Source organism: Ambystoma mexicanum, chromosome 14, assembly GCF_040938575.1.
Source record: "Ambystoma mexicanum isolate Mex_15411 chromosome 14, UKY_AmexF1_1, whole genome shotgun sequence".
Classification (NCBI taxonomy): Eukaryota; Metazoa; Chordata; class Amphibia; order Caudata; family Ambystomatidae; genus Ambystoma; species Ambystoma mexicanum.
The window spans coordinates 525,357,962-525,370,075 of NC_090940.1; positions in this window are offsets into that span (position 1 = coordinate 525,357,962).

Genomic DNA, 12,114 nt, shown 5'->3' on the forward strand with positions numbered 1-12,114 from the left:
CTGCAGAGTGAATTGTGCCCACCCCGCGGAAGAAGTGTGAAAAACCCACAAGGGCGATGTGCCCTGCACTTTCTGCGTGTGTCTTCCCCACAGGGTGACAGATGCCGACTCAGACATGGGTAAGTCTCAGGTAGCAAGCCTAATGTGGCAAAGGATTCCAGACTTCTGAGGCTAATAACATTAGTAGCATTAAGTTACATGCCACCTGACAGGTAAGTGTCATAAAGTTGTAAAGCAGAGCTGTTAGTGGGCTAAAGCAGGAGGCAATGTCTGCCCACCCTCAATGGGTACGTACAACCAAAAGTAATAGGCCCCTCCCCCATCATGGCTGTAGGGGCAAGGCTGCAAACCAGAGAAAGAATTCCCTCAATTATCCATGCCCACGAGTAGGGTACCCCTCGTTCTCCAGGAACCCTGTTGAGCAACCTCGGTGCTTTCCAGGTGATACTTAGGTTATTTAAAGCCAGAAGTCTAAAAGGTAATTGCTTAATTGCAACTGGAAATTAGCTCCTGGCGTGATCCAAATGCCTTAACCAAGTGTGACATCATCCCCTTCATTTATAAGCAATATGTGTGTTCTCCCGTTTCTACATCCACTGAATTATTGTTAGAAACCAAGGCAAGAGTTGTCTCTTGTGTAGGCATTAGGAAGGCAGTTGCCAGCCTCTGGCATAATAGGCCCATGTTCTTCCAATATTGGCTAGCTGTTGCCCTCTTATGGCCAGGTAGAACCATCATGGCAGTGACTGGCAAATGCCTTTCCCCTGCAGACAGAAAAGCGGAAATAAGAGGCCAATTCAAGATACGGAATAAATAGAAGTTAAGACAGACGGCAGCTGCCATTGCTGTGTTAGGGAGAATATGTTGAGTGTTCAAGCAAGGAGGTATGTATTAAACAAGCAAGCTGTGAGACAAGGTAAGGGCAAAGAAAGGCCAGAGGGGCTCTTTAAATAATGGAACAGGGCAGAGAACCCATGCTCTGCCGTTCTAGTAACATATGAGAGAATCAAATAGATCAGGCTTTGCAGCAAATGTTAAACGAGAAAGGAACAGAGTCCAGCTCTGCATTCAGAATAACAAAGGCAAAGAAAGGCTAGGCTCTGAAGCCAGCATGAGATGGAATAAGAGGGACCAGACTCATTGTGAGAGGCTGGCCTGGCCCTCGCAGGGGTGCTAGAGGGGCAGCCCACATAGCAGGCTGCACCTCTGGCCACCCCCCTGGGTCCACATACACCCCACCTACTAGGCATCCCCCGGGTTCGACACATCCGGCCGCGGACCTTGGGAGTGCTTATAAGGGGGTGGGCTTGCGATCGCTCATCCTCCTTGTTTGCTGTCGCCCCTCCACCCCCAGAGGAAAGTCAAAGCAGCAACATCACACACCTGGTCCCTCTACTCCCATAACAGGGCTTACTTACTCAGAGGTAAAAACAAGATTTCCTCTTTCTTTGAAACCCCCACTCTTCCATTCCAAGGGACACAAACGTCTCCTTGCCCCACACAAAAAAAGTAGCAACTTGCAGTTGGTAGAAAAGGCTGCAACTTCTTTATTTGGCAGGAGTCCACTTACAGGTGATCTGCCTCTTAACGAGCTAGTGTCCTAGCTGTGGCCCACTGGAAACAATTGTTATTTCCTCTCTCTTACCATGAGCTCATAGTCAGATGATAAATCCAGAAATGCAACATACAAAGACATGTTCTTTGCTGCTGCATCCTTTAATTTTCTTCTGTTTTCTTTTCTTCTTTTCTCTTGTTTTATACAGTGATATTTGTAATTTAATACATACTGCTATTTTAATTTTAATTTTGTGAAAAGTTGAGTTCTTTGACTAAAACACAATAAATAAATAAAGCAAAGTCCCCAAGATGCCCCCTGTCCCCCCCAGATTATATGTGTCTCCTACGCCCCTGCCCCCAACCATTGGTGCGGGGGAAGCTGGTCTATGTCAGCAGCTTTGGGAGAAAATGGAACAGCCCATGGTTCCATGGGCCCTACGAGGTTTTGTTTTCCACCCCTCTCGCAGTGAAGGTGAAAGGGCTTTGATATTGGATACCCCTCTCACACATTCGCAAGGCACCACCAAATTCCACACCAGAAGCTCAAGGCTAATGCAACACACCTACCTCATTTAATGTAGCTTAATGCTGACTATATGAGTGCATGTGCAAGAGACAAACAAACATGTATTGCTGCTAAAAGCATCAACTACATACAAATGAAAAGTCTCTCTCTCTCTTTCTCTCTTTTTTCCTCCTTAGCCCCCTCCCTGTGTTTACCTCATTTTCCCTAAATTCCCATACCTCCAATCCCTTTACCTTACCCGTTTTTCCACACTACAGGTACCACAACAATGAAGACTTCAACATCAAATTGGTCATTGTCTAGAAATAGAAATACAATTAGCAGTACTAAAATGTATTCATACGAGTGTGGCCTACACTTTATGGCCATTTTGTTTACAATTTTAATGTTTTTATTAGGGATAGGATATACTGGGGGCATCTTTTATCTGAGCTGGTCATCTAAAAGAATGGGGCGGGGGCTTGGGCAACTTGAACAAAAGCACACCCTTTAATTTAACTGAACTCACGCCGAACCTAAATTTGAATGGAAGAATGAATGAAAGCACACCCTTTAATTTAACTGAATAAGAAAACATGACCACAGCTATGTATAATCTGACCCCCATAAATGACAGCACTGCCCACACAACTGTGTGCACAAGCAAAATGTTAAAAATGTTGCTTCCAAAATGTCAAAAACCTCTTGTGTAATGTAAGCAATAAGTTCAATATTACAATAAGCAGAAGCTGGTTAGCAAAAAGACACATATCACGATATAACAGAATAGCAAAAAGACACATATCACGATATAACAGAATGAAAAGACAAGCAGGTAAACCCAAATATGACACATACCATGGCTAAAGCCTAGATGCTGTGGAAGATATCCATCATCCCGAGCACTCCAACAGTTGGTATTCTGATGTGAGGGTAGTGGGAAGGCAAACAACTAATAGCAGTTGCTATGTATGCTCCTCAATACCGCATGCATCAGGGGCACCCAATATTCTAGTACCACAAGAAGTACCAATTATAGAGGCACAATGCCTAATACATCTTGCGCTGTGTAGGCTCAGAGGCACTTTCCATACATGCAACGTCCATCTGGAACTCATTAACTCGGAGGCCCAAAAATTAAAAACGAGTCAAAGCACATCGACTGTCCAAAACAGTCCTACATGGTGATCGAAGGAGCGAAGTATGTGAATAACAAATGGCAAGAGACGACTCTCACTTGCAAAGCTGAAAGACTTTTAGGGTTCCCAGATGAAAGAGTGGCCTTAGTGAAGGAAACATGCACACAAATATGGACAGAACACGTCACAAAACTGACATGGATTATAGCCATGAAAAAGCCAGTGAAAGTGCAACCAGAAAAGACTTATGAACTATGCTTCTTTAGTGAAGGATCTATCTCTGTTGGCTCAAATGAATGTTGTGACAGAACATTGCTGATTCCAGACCTCAAGAAAGGCACTGCAGCGCTGATGGACTACTACTGGGTGTGCAGCCAACAAGCATACTTGCACCTCCTGCTGGGGGGGCTCTTGTTCACTAGCTACCCTGCACTCAGCCCAGTTAGTAGTCCCAGAAGAACACCTGAAAGGGGTGCCACTGCCTGACAAAGCACCCACAGTGCCCCCAACCATCGAAGCACAGCACACATTGCCACCACCAGACTTTCGCATCCTTCCCAAAAAGGAAACGTATGCTCAACTACAAAGAAGGAAAAGAGCATTGAATTGCATATCAACAGACTAATCTGAACTGCTCGCACAAATACCTGTTGAGTACAAGTTATATACATCCGCAGAGACATGTTTTGCATCCTTAATACCCAGCATACAAACGCGAGCAAATACCAAATGGCTACATATCGTTTGTTGGGAGCTGATCCAATTGGCTAATGATAGAGAGCAAGGTTTCAATGTCATAAGAGTGGAACTTTGAGCCCTCAGGCTGATGACAGTGCAGAACTGCAATGGAAGGTGGTGTTTGCAAAAGGATCGGGAGTTCATGTTGCACATTCGCCCTTCCAAAGATGCTGAAAATGGAACATTGTCACACGTCATTGCTGCAGTACATGAACTTGGGGTGAAGATGAAAAAAGGAGCTGGCATCCAGGACAAAGATTGATTCTCACTAGCATTTAGTTGGGCCCCATCATGGCTTGGAAACTTGGTGAAAATGCTGGTGCCCATGATCGTGTTTATCTTGGTCATCTTCTGAACGTGCCAGTTGGGTCTCCGGTGTTGCGCCAAAGCAGTGCCTAACACTGCAATGAAGATGGTCACTATTGGCGGTCCAAAGGTACCTCACAATACAAGGGAAATAGAAGTGCAAACTGATCACCCCATTCACCAGATGGTTCCATTTCCAGTTGGAGATATGTTTGACCGATTGTATCATACAACCATTGTCCCTCCAGCTGACCCCAAAAATTACAAAGAAGTATCGGTTGACCTAGCCGGGGATGGGGGTTGCATTTACATGACATGTACACCTGAAGAGTATGTGCGATCAGGAGAAAGCTTGAGACATGTGTGTTGGGGGTGGATGACGATAAAGGAAAAAAAACCTATGAGGCTGTAGTGAGGCTGGAAAATTTGTGCAAATATGGGGACAAATTTGTTTCTGTAGAAGCAATGAAAAGGGGGAATGTTGGGATGGAAATGAGTCTATCCCACCCCCCTAGGCGCTATAAGGCAAGGCAAATCCCGTATGAGGTTGTGTAGTGTGTAAGGGGGGAGAATATCCGTGCTAAGAAACTCAGCACAACTATAATGGAACAAGAATAAGAGATGCATAGATTTAGTGCGCACATAGAACAGGACTCCATTTTGTAGTAATCGCAGGCACACAGTTTGCATGGCAGAGCGGCACAACTTTTAGCTCAATGGAAAACCTCGAATAGGCCCACAGCATTAAGATGGAATGAGCCTGCATGGCCAGTTCTCATGGAAGCTTCCTCTTGTCCTTTCACTGTTGCAATAATTAGTATAGCTGGGAGGAATGTATTTGTATTTATTAAATTTATAGAGCGCTTTACTCCAAAGCGTTTTACATTACAACAACAGGATAGATGGAATAAGTGAAAGCTTAAATGCAAAACATGAGATAAACCATCAAAACAATATACAGAACAATTATCCTAGGTTAGTAAAAGAGAAATAGAACAGAGGAAGAGAAGAGAGAGGAGAAGATGTTAACAGAACGGGGAAAGGAGAAGGTGAGATTTCAAGGAGGAGCGGAAGGACAGGTAAGAAAAAATGGAGCGGATTGAGAGAGGTAGAGAGTTCCAGAGTAGGGAATGTGCCCTGCAAGGCCGTGATACAACCCCAGGCTCCCCACAGTGCACATTCATCACAGCTAAACTGTCAGTAGGGCTCTAACCCCCACCCAGCCAACCCAGAGCTATGGCCCACACCACTGACCTGAGCCCCATACCTCTTAATTCTATGATAAGGAGTGACCCCAGCTCCAACCTTAAACCAAATTGAGTATAAAAGATCTAAGGAGGCACAACTGTTTCACCTCTTCCCATAAACACATCCTTTGTAATGTGAGGTACAGGGAGGGATAAATTATAGATCAAAATGAGGGTGGAAGCCTTGGGAGCGAGAGGAGCGGTATCAACAAAGCCCATAATGTGTGGGTATGACTGTATATCTTCCTCCCTTTCCCCTGGCACCAGTCCCATGAGCCTCCCAGGTGCATGCCACAGTGGTGTAGTAGTAGGCTTAGTGTGGCATAAAAGTTTAGGCATTTGTTACTAATGAGAGACCTGATCATCACTCCTCAGAGAGATGAGCCAGCTGAACCACGTGGAGGCTGACACATGGTGGACAAATTAGCCAATTGTAGCCTGGCATCCCCTATGAAGCAGGACCATGTATCTTGTCTTACCAATTAACTGTGCGTGTTTAGACCCTATATGTGATGTCCTCAGTGATGCTGTAGCCATTCAAAAGGCAATGACAATCATTCTGGAGTCAGAACGTGCTTGCGCAGCAGAGTCCTTTGCTGATACATTTGTATTCTGTACAAATTAAACTTTTTATCCTTGCAAGCTATCTCTTGGCTTCTTTCCCTAGGGGGTGTATTAATTCTGACGTGAACAGGGACTTGCCCGAGAAGGTTTTGTGTTAAAGTGGGTCTGAGCCTGGCAGAGGAACACCTGGGGTTAATCAAAAATCACCTGAGAAGTTGTATATGGGAAATCCTAAGACAAAAGGAACTTTAATGTTTGTCGCATTGCATCAGGCCCTCTGAAATAAGAGACTTTGGATGGCAAAGAAAGTTTGGCACAGAAGTCCCTGATGTTGAGGTTTTGAACTGCATCCTCATGCTAGAGAAGCCAGAGAGTGTGCTAAGCTCGAGTGTGCCACCTTGTCCTGTGCTGAAAACATGGGAAGGGAAGCCAACGACTTGAAACATCCTGACATATCATTTCTTTAACACTTTTCTTTTTGCATAACATTGTTTCCCACACTATTTGCATTCAGAAGTAAGGATTGGCAATACCTTTATTAGTATAGGCCCTTTTATTTTGACAGACTCAACTAGGATGAGATTATTTGATGGTCGTAGCTTGCTCCCATATTTAGTTTTAAGATCAGATAGGCGTTTTTTCAAACGCAATTGAAGTTCTATAAACACCATTGAACTGTGATCACTTTTTTTTTTTTTAAACAATTTTTATTATTTTTAAAAAACAACACACCCAACATTACAACTTCGGACGTTCATAATTAATGTCAAATCAACACATTAGACATTTCCCGTCCTTCCCCCTCGCTCCCCCCGAACTCGAGCCGTTACATCGGTGCCCTCTACGTGGGCATTCTCAGGAACCCCGCTGTTTGTTGACTCATCCAAGTCTTCCGTATCTTGACTGGTATGGCAAGGGGTAGCCAATGAGATCACCAGTTGTCTCCAGGCCATCAGGGGGCCTACTTCTTCTTCCCCCCCGCCCTCTCGTGACGGCTTCAAACCAAACCGCAGTTTCTGCTTCTGCCCATCTCAGGAGGTCCGCCCACCATATTTCCACTCTAGGTCTGTGGGCCACCTTGCAACACATTGCAATTCTGCGCTTGGCCAGGACGTATGCCAGATCTTTCATTTTGTTGATATGCTTTAAGTTAGGTGGCCTGGGAAAGATCCCGAGCATGCATGCCCTGGCTGACCCCACATCAAGCACCACACCCACCCTGGCCATTTTCGTCCTGATCCCCTCCCAGAATCTATGCACCCCCGGGCAAGCCCAGAACATATGTAACAACCCTGCCTCCTCTTCTCCACACCTGGGACATCTCTGCGTGGCCGAGCCTCCGAACCTAGCTATTCTACCAGGGGTCAGATAGGCCCTGTGGGTGAGGTACAACTGGATCTGCTGGAATCTCGCATTCCGGGACACCTTTTTGTGGTACCTATGAGCTCTATCCCATTGTCCATCTGTCATGGGTTCTCCCAGCTCCTCCTCCCAATCATGCTTTAGCTGGAGTAGCTCCTTCCCTGCCTTTGTTCTCAGGAGCTCATATATCCTAGATATTTCATGTCCACCCTCTGAGTCGTCATACATCATTTCCAGGGTGGTGTCTGGTTCTCCCACCAGCACTGTCTCGGGCCATCTTCTCCTTACCCGTTTCAAGAGCCTGATATATGTAATGTATTGACCCCTATGCACCCCTGTCTCCTCCTGCAACCTCTGAAACTCCAGTGTCTCCCCTTCCTGCCATATGTCTCAGAGGGTAGCTAAGCCCACCGGTTCCCAGTATCTGCGAACCGTTTCAAACAATTGGGGGTCATCCCCGCATAGGGTCACCAGCAGGACTTGTTGAGAGAACGGGTCTGGGTCGCCCACCGTTTTCCATGCTCTGTGCCAAACTTCCCAGCCCAACTCCAGTAGTCTCCCCGTTCCCACCATCTTGCTTTTATGTGTCCACACTGTCTCTCTTAGAAAGTATGGGGCCGAGTCACCCTGCAGGAGCCTAGCTTCTGCCGAGTCCTCCGCTGACAACCACCTGGCCACATACATCAGCTGTCCTGCCAGGAAATACAGTTCAAAGTTTGGCAGGTTTATGCCCCCCCTTATCACACGTGTTCTGTAACTTCCACAGGGCCACCCTATTCCTGGAGTCGCCCCATATGAAGCCCCTGCACATGCCATGAAGTCTCACGAAAAAGCGTCTGGGGATCAAGTATGGGATATTAACAAAAAAATGCAAGAATCTGGGCAGAACAACCATTTTGAGCAGAGCTGCTCTCCCCATCATGGCCAGGGGCAGCCTGGACCAGAACGCCATACTGTTCCTAATACCCTCCATCGCTCTCTCTGTATTATGTCTGTGCTCCATTTCTATCTGGTGGTAAATATTCACCCCCAGATACTTATTGCCAGAGGCTCCAGTGCCAGAATGTATAACATGGGTGACCAGGGGCAGCCCCGTCTAGTCCCTCTGCTGAGATGCCACTTTTCTGAGATTATGGGTCCAGTTTTGACTCTTGCAATCGGGGAACGATATAGCAACTGGACCCATCTGATATATCCTGGTCCCGTACCATATTCTTTCAGGGTTGCTTTCAGCCACGGCCACCGCACCGAATCAAAGGCTTTCACTGCGTCCAGCGACACGATAGTCATCTTGCTCGAGTCTTCCTTAGTTTGAATAATGATATGGTGCAGCCTCCTGTGGTTATCTGTGATGTTTCTACCAGGGACATAACCTGTTTGGTCTGGATGTATCAGCTTGCCGATTACCCTGTTTAGTCTATTGGCCAGCACTGCAGTGAGTATTTTACTGTCCTGATTAAGCATGGACAAGGGCCTATATGACCCACATTCTGTATCCGGCTTACCTGGTTTCAGGAGTGGGACGATCACTGCCTCACGGAGGGATGCTGGCAGTTCCCCCCGCTCATAGGCTTCATTGAACATGGACAGCAGCGGTTGGAGCAGCACCTGCTTGTATGTTTTATAGAATTCGCTGGGTAACCCATCCGACCTGGGCGCTTTACACGTAGGGAGGTGTTGAATCACCGCTTCCAGGTCGTCCGTGGTGATGGGGGAGTCTAAATCTGCGCGTTCTAGATCATCCAGTGTGGGCAACCCCATATCCTCTATTGTTTCTAGTATTTCCTGGCTCATGTCTTCTCCTGTGTCCTCATATAATCGTCTATAGTACTTAAGGAACTCCCCGTTCACCCCCTCCTGGGTGTTATAAATACGACCTTCTGCATCCCTGACCTCTTTGATCACCGGACGGGGGGTCTCGTTTTTGTATAGCCAGGCCAGTAGCCTTGCTGCTTTGTCCCCCCTGCATGTAATCTCTCCGTATATTTTTTATAATTCAGTTTGCATAGTCTATCCCAAAGGTCACTACAAGCTAACTGCAAGTCTTTTATCCTGGCGCTATTCTCTCGGGCGGTCCCCTCCCCTCAGGTAAGGCTCTCCAGCTCTATTTCTTTTTCTAGCAGTGCCCGTTCAATACCTCCTTGGAGCCCCTTGGATTTCGATATGGCCACCCCACGCACCACCACCTTAAATGTTTCCCATACAGTTCCCACAGAGCGTACACTGCCCAGATTAATTTCTAAGTACTCCTCAATGGCCTCCCTTAAGTCTTCTCGGAATTCCGCATCCTGTAGAGCCTCAGTTCTGAGCCTCCATGTCGGGATTCGCGCCCCGGGGGGGTTGGTGCTGCCACTCTACCACCAGAGGCGAATGGTCGGATAATACCGTGGCCTTGTATTCGGCCCCCACCATTTCTCCTGCTATCTCCACCGTCGCAAATACATAATCCAACATTGTGTGTAGATCATGCGGCGCTGCATAGTGCAAATACTGCCTATCCGCTGAGTGCAGTCTTCTCCACACATCCTCCAGCCCGAGATCTATCAATAGTATGTTCAACGCTTTAGCTGCTGGCGCCGGCTTCCCTGATTTGTCATCTGAGCTATCAATCCTGGGGTTCAGGGTACAATTGAAGTCCCCTCCCCACACCATTGCACCGCCCACCAGGGGGCTAATTTTACTGTATAGGTACCTAAAGTATGCCACTGTGTCATGGTTAGGGGCATACAGGTTTACTATGTTCACCTTCCTATTTTCCAGGATACCCGCCACCACCACCAGCCTGCCCTCTGGGTCTATTGTCGAGCTGAGCAGCTGGAACGGCACGTGCGGTGCCACCCAAGTGATCACCCCTCTTGCATATGCCGAATATGTGGCACCTATGACACTACCCTTCCATTTCCTCCTGACCACCTCCAGTTTCTCCTTGGTGAGGTGGGTCTCCTGTAACAGAGCTACATCAATGCGTAACCTCTTTAAATACATCATTACTTTGTTACGTTTTAAATAGCTATTGAGGCCCCGCACATTCCAGGTCACTACCCTAAGATTACCCGACGCCATCTACTCGGTGTACTCCCCCTCTACCCTCCCCTCCAGTGTCTTCATTGATGTCTCGTTGTTTGGCCCTTGACCCCCCTTCCCCAACAACCCCGCTCCCCAAACTCTACCCCACTGCACACAACCCTTCCCCTCCCCCCACCCTGCCCAGCCCCAACAAATGCCCAGCTCCATCCCTGGATCTCAGGCCCACCCGCGTCTGGTCCTGTCTCGAAGCCGAGGACAGGGACCCTGCGGGGTGTCATCGAACTAACAGTGACCTCGCTAAGTTTACAACTAAGGGGTTCAAGAGTTGTCCTCCCAGAGCTCCCACTTGTATAAATGGGATAGTTGCAGACATCGGATCCTGCCAGCGCATATTTCTACCACAAATTCCCAATAAGTTTTATTCAACGTTATGTTTGTTTACCTAGCCAGCTTGTAGTTGGATCAGCACTCCCTACAATCTATGATTACCGCTATATTCTAGTCCCAATGTCCTGTGACAAGTCACCGGAGGTGACCTAGCTGCATGCTACTTATCTCCTGCGGCTCCCGTCTGGATGTCCGATTCCTGAGGGCGACCTTGCGTGTCCAGCCAGTCCATCGCCTCTTCCGGCGTCTCGAGAAAAACAAGGTTTTGTTCTTGTAGAACACTTTCAATTTGGCCGGGTAAAGCAACATATATCGGTGGCCGGCCTCTCTCAACCTCCTTTTCACCGAGCCGAAGTTCATCCTGCTGCACTGTACGTGCAAAGTGTAGTCCGGGTACGCCGTGATTTTTGCCGGCCCCCTCTCTATCGTCCCTCCCTCCCGGAAAAATTCCAATATCTTTTTCCGATCCCGATAATTCAAAACCTTTGTGATCAGCGGCCGCGGGGGAGCCCCTGGAGGCGGCCTCCTTGCCAAGGCCCTGTGCGCCCTCTCCACTGCAAACCCCTGGGTCAGTTCTCCACCAGTTATTTCCTGCAGCAGCATGGACTCAACGTATTCTGTGGGGTTAAACCCTTCCATCCCTTCCGGCAGGCCAACAATTCGAATGTTGTTGCGTCTGGCGCGTCCCTCCGCCTCCTCTGCCCTGTTCTCCAGGTTGCCCACGCCCTGCACAGGGCGTGGAGTTCCAATCCGTGGGCGGCACATGCCGTAGTGTTCGGGGCCATCTCCTTTTCCAGGTTCCCGGTGCGTTCCGGCGAACGTGCGCACATCCTGTCTTAATAGATTAACTTCCTCCTGGACCGCTCCGATTTTGAGGTCCAGACCCACTTTCAAATTGTTCATTGCTAGACCCAATTTGGTCTCCCAGGCAATTTTTAAGTCTGCAATTGCTGCCAGGACTTCTTGGATAGTGCCCGGTGTCTCCGCCCCCGCGGCATTGGTGTCCTTGCCTATACCGCCTCCTGTTCCTGTAGGCATCTTGGCGTATGCCTCCATCGTGGGTTCTTTCCTTTTGGGTCTGACAGTTCTGTTGGACATCATGCAGTGTTCCTCAGACGTGGGCCAGCCGCACCCCCCTTCTTACAAGTGTCCGGGTGATAACCAGCCACTCCTGGTGTGTCCGGGGGCTGTTGCAAATATGTACAGGTGTGTGCTTGTCACTCACCCCACCTAAAATGGGCTATGTCCTCCCACGTGCCTGCATGCGCACAGTATCGCTCCT